Raw genomic sequence first — 6,000 nt, 5'->3', positions numbered from 1 at the left:
GCCCTGAGAAAAGGCCTGGCTGTTTGGGCCAATCTGGATGTATGGCATGATTCCTGGGGCGTATAAAAGCAGTAGCGTGATGTAATTGGGGATACTTGCTTCGCGCTGCTGAACACCCTCCCTCCCTAATTTTAGGTTGTGCTCTTTGGCCTTGCTTTGGATTAGGTCGCCTGTTTTGGAACAGGGGCTGGGTAGTCTTAGGGTTCCACTTGGCAGATTGGCTATACCCACTTGGCTTTCGCCTACCCCCTTAGCAATTGTCACAACTTTGTAAGGTTTGGCGATTAGGCATTGGATCAGCAATGTGTGGGGAGGGGAGGAGCAGCCATCCCCTGCCCCTCCAGCAATAGGGTATTCCAGTAAAGGAATCTAGGGGTCCTGGATCTCGTCCGAAGTCTGCTCGAGAGGCTAGACCCATGCCAGGACGACAGGAACCCCGGGGTGAGTTTTGGTTGATCTTCATCGAAGTTGCACCCTCGTTTGGTGTTTACCCTTTCAGACTACCAGCCAGAGAGGCAGGAGTCAGTTAAAGTGTGTTGCCAATGCCTAAGCCAATACCGCTCACTTTTGCTGTAATCAATAAAGTTGTGGCCTAAATTATTGCCCGATAACTTAAACTGATATTATGTGTCTGTGTGAAGTTATTTACAGGGGACGGGCTTGGGGGCCTCTAAGCACAACCCTGTTACTACTGATGCAATGCCAAGCCCCAAAACACTGCAGCAGTTATGATCTCTTCTATAATTATCAAACTTACAGTCATTATTTCAATGGCAAATCCAAAGCTCAGAGTTTCCTCCCAGAGGCATGGGGGGGGGGGAGGGAAATAAATAAGCAAATGAGTGAAATAATATAAAGCCCCACTGAGATAGATACACCCAAGTGTAGGGATTAAGGGCAGGCAGGGCCATGTCATTTCAAACTCTGCCAGTTTTCCCCTTTCACTATATAGATCAGTCAAGCATTCAGATAATGTTTTTAAAATACAGAAATGCCTTAGAAATCCTTTAGATTGTAAATCTAAAAGTGGACACAAGTCTCTTTAACTAGTGCACTGGCTGGCAGTCAGCTAAAATTTAAAGTGCATTCTTTAAAGTAGGAGGAATTCAATTTATTGATTAGTCTACGGAGAACCATTTGGAAATCAACTATGCAGCTTTGACATCAGAAGGATGGTGACTGTGGTGTTCATGGTTCTTGTGGTGGTGTTTCCTCACGTCGTGTGCAAAGCACACAATGTTATGTGTGCTGTGAATGATCTTGTTCATGTTCCACATGAATGGCACCAGCCAGGTGAAATTCTAATTGGTGGGATTGTGTCTTATATCTATTATCTTGTACCCGGCGTTGACTTCCAGAAACCCCCATCTCAGGAGCAGATTGATGTTCCACTGTAAGATATGATTCCACCCCCTAGATTTGAACTTTCTCTATACTTTGGTAATTCCTTCTATTTCCATGACTGCTGACCCATGAGTGAGTGAGTGAATAAATGTGTGCATATTGGCAAGAAACCATTGTTCATGCAGACAACGAAATGTTGCTAAAGCTTAATTTAAAATGAATTTTAAAAGATGTTCGAAGTCTCATTTCCCCCAAAGCCCGAAGCATTCCTTTTAGGGATTATTGGGAGTGAGATTCCAAGAGACCTAAAGAAAGTGTTCATGTGCACCACCACAGCAGCAAGAGTTTGGATTGCTCAGAATTGGAAAGCAGAGATCTTACTGACAAAGAAATATTGGCTGATTAAATTGATGGAGTATGCCGAGATGGATAAACTGCAGGGCAGATAAGAGATCCAACGAAACAAAAATTCAGAAATGATTTGGATATATTTAAACCTAGTATCTGAAAGTCTATTGTGGAGAATTAAAATTTTTGACTGGTTTAGAATAACTCCTGTAAGAAAAAATATTAAAATATAGAGGAAAAGTAGGTTACCAAATATATAGATATGTTATGTTGGGCATTCAACTAAAAATAAATAAATAGAGGACCCAAGTAAGAAGGGGAGGGAAGTCAAGTGCAAATGGAGTACGAATGAATTAAATGATTAAGTGCATATTTTTGTTTTCTTTATTATGTTTTAGAATCACAGAGTGGTACCTCTGGTTAAGAACTTAATACATTCCGGAGGTCCGTTCTTAACTTGAAACTGTTCTTAACTTGAGGTACCACTTTAGCTAATGGGGCTTCCCGCTGCCACTGCACGATTTCTGTTCTCATCCTGAGGTAAAGTTCTTAACCCGAGGTACTACTTCCGGGTTAGCAGAGTCTGTAACCTGAAGCGTTTGTAACCTGAAGCGTTTGTAACCTGAGGTACAACTGTAACAGGAAAACTGAGACGTTACAAAGTGATTTCATGAACGTTTGTTAAAAGAAACCAATAAAAATGAATTGGAAAAAAAGAAAAAAGAATGTCCCTAAAGCACTATTCACATACTGTATCCCAAAGGCAACAGTGCTGTGGGAAAATGTGCTTTACATCACAGGTACGATATATGAGGGACGGTTCCTTATAGTTGGATTTGAAAAGGTGTGGCCAGGTGGGTCATAGGGTGGCATTCTGTCAGGTACTCTTCATTTTTCGAACTGGAAATGGCAGCTCCCAACTTCCTTTATTGCATTTTGTAATTGGTTTGGAGGAGGTTGCCAGTAAAGTGGTGCCCAATTGAATGTAAAGGAGTAATTAGGCATTGCAAAAGGAATTATCTTTGCTCAGTTATGTCCCTATCCCAGGCAACTTAATCTATTTTAAAGCAGAGCAGACCTGTAGATCTCGGGGGGGGGGGAGTACAATTTCATGCACTGTTCAGGCATTTCAGAATTCTACAATGAAACATCCTATTCTTCTTGCAGTGTGGTGACAAAATTCTATCAGCACATCCTGGCTTTGGTGTTTGCTGTCCAGGAAATCAGTAAAAACCCCAAGCTTTTGCCAAATATCACTATCGGATTCCATATTTATGACAGCTACTATGATGCAGGGATCACATATCGTACCACGTTGGGCCTGCTCTTCCAGTCACGTAGGTTTGTCCCTAACTACAAATGTGGCAGACAGGGGAATTTAATGGGAGTCATTGGCGGTCTGGATTCCGATACCTCTTCACACATGTCAGACATCTTAGGCCTGTACAAGATTCCACAGGTAGGATTCATGGGTTGGGTCTATGGGATCTTCTCTAATCTCATGCATTTGCTCTTCTTTCTTCTTTCTTCTTTCTTCTTTCCTCTTTCCTCTTTCCTCTTTCCTCTTTCCTCTTTCAGATAGCAATTTCAAGATTGAAATTTTTGATTGGGGAAAGGTAGGATGAAACACATGGATATGAAAAGTCTATTCTATAGTTTGTGGATGCATCTGAAACTCCCTCACTTTAAATTATATGAGGGTTGATAACATGTAGGCCTTCAAGTTTTTGGAATTCCCATCACAGCGAAGTACAGCTAGCCCATCGTCAGTCAGCCTATCTCTCCTCTGTTCTTTTTTAAATAATACAGTTTTAAAACTATCCAATTCAGAAGCACTTTTGAGATGAGGAAGAAGAAAAAGGGTGTACTGAATTATTATACGGTCTTGTTGAACTTTCACATACGTAAATTTCAGTTAAAATGTGTTTAATCACGGTTCTTTTAAGAATGCTATATGGATATGTTAAATCATTTAAGGATATATTAATGCAGCTGAATAATTTTTTTATTGAGTTTCTGATAATTTTATACATATAAAACAAAACCGTTTCAAACAGTAAAATACAAGGTTCTTTTGAACCTTCAGACCTCTTTCCCTCCCTCCAAGTGTTCCATATTTAGATTTAAGTTTATCCATCTATTATATAACCATAATTACCATAAATAATTCCACATTACAAGTTCCAGATTACAAGATTTTAACTGTGTACAGTGGTCTTTTAAATAAATTACAAATTTACTCCAATCTTTAGAAAATACTTGATCTTCCTGGTTTTGGATCTTCCCCATCAGTTTCTCCATTTATGCAAACTCCATCGTTTTCATCTGCCATTCTTCTTTTGTTGGTACTTTTTCTTCCTTCCAATTCTGGGCTAGTAGCATTCTCGCTGCCATCGTTGCATACATAAAAAGTCTTTTATCTTCTCTTGGAAAATCTTCACCTATCATACCTAGTAAAAAGGCTTTTGGTTTATTGACAAATGTATTTTTTTAACTCATTATATATTCCAGAAAGCCTTTACTGATGTACATGTCCACCACCCGTGTTAAAAAGTCCCCTATTTCTCTTTACATTTCCAACATAATTTTGAACTTGTTTTGTACATTTTCACAATTTTACTCAGTGTTAGATACCAACGATACATCATTTTCATATAATTTTCTTTCAGCGAACAACATGCAGCAGATCTTATTTCCTCTTTCCATAACTTTTCCCAGGATGAAAGTTGGATATTTTTCTCAAACTCTCTAGTCCAATGTATCATCACTGCCTTAACCTCTTCATCTTTTGTATGCCATTCTAAAAGTAGTTTGTACATTTTTGAATATCCATCTTGATGCTATAGCAATTCTACCAATTATTGGGTTAAAAACTTATATGATTATTTTGGAAATCTAACTTTATTTTTTAAAATACTACTCAGTTTTACATGTAAGATACAGTAATATTTTGGTTTTATCTCATTTTTACCTAGGGGTTATTTTGTGTGGCAATTTATTAAACATTGTTGAATTTTAATTGATTTTATGTAAACTGCTTAGGAAAGCTTTGTTACATAAAGTGGTATAAAATTCTAAATAATAACAATAAAAATATTGTTCAATATTCTACAATTCTATTATTCTATAGTAAGAAGAAAAGCATTCATCATTTTGCACAACCCAGGGATTACATTTATAAGAATTACTTATGGATGTAATATTTCACATACTTATTCAGATGGAAATCCATATTACTTCAGATTAATGTGATGAATACTATTACACTAAGAGCAATTTTAAGATGTATTAGGGAACAGGATTACAAAAAAATAATAATGGCAAAATCTCTTCATTCCACTATGAGAACAAATGAAAAAGAGTGTTTAATTGCACTTGATAATTCTTTGCAAGCTACCTTTGTGATACTTTTCAATCAAAAGGCAGGATAGAAATTAGCATTGCAACCCTATTTACTTGGAAATAAATTTCACTGTTCAACAGAGGCTACACTAGAGGATTGCAGATGCTTGCAGAGGATTACAGCTTTAATAATAATAATAATCTTTATTGCGGTCCAATGACCCATAACATCGATACAGATAAAATACAGATTCATATAGACAAGCCCCCAGGGAAGGGAGACCGAAGCATGATTTGTTTAGTCATGGATATGTTGATTCATATAACTACTGAAAGAAACTTTGCCACGGCCAATGTGATATCTTTGGACTAGTCATCCAGAAGATATTTGATATAGTAGGCTTCAGATTGACCCAGCCAATTTGCCAATAGTGGTTTAATCAATAGTTCCCTCGCTTCATCATATTGTCTGCAATGCAATAAAATATGCCTCATGCAGTCGACATCCTGAGAGCACACACAGATCCCTATTTTGATAAGGGATACCTCTCAATCTGCTGTTTAACACTTCTGATGGAAATACATTTAGTCTGGCTTTGGTGAAAAGATGCCGGTATGTTGGTACAGACAAATATCAAAGATATTCAGGTGTCTAAAACTCGAACCCATAGTGGATTCCTACTGCTAATAGGTCATAAGTAATAACTCAATAACTCAATAACTCAATAAATATTGCTATCCAAGGTTGGATCTAGACATGTCAAAGAAGTGATTCAGTTAAACGCGTTGCAAGTTTATACAGGGAAATCTGGTAGGGAAAGATGAGACTCCACAGCACAAACTGGTGTCACAGTGTTACATTGCATATACAATGCATATAAAACATTTTTTAAAAAAACACACACACCACAACAGCAATCTAGCTGAGTCCCATGTCTATTCAGTAACAAACCTCAATTTTATCAA

This window comes from Podarcis erhardii, assembly GCF_964252035.2.
Source record: "Podarcis erhardii genome assembly, chromosome: 13".
In the NCBI taxonomy this organism is placed as follows: domain Eukaryota; kingdom Metazoa; phylum Chordata; class Lepidosauria; order Squamata; family Lacertidae; genus Podarcis; species Podarcis erhardii.
The sequence above is the reverse complement of the archived record's forward strand: the minus strand, read 5'-3'. Positions refer to the sequence as shown.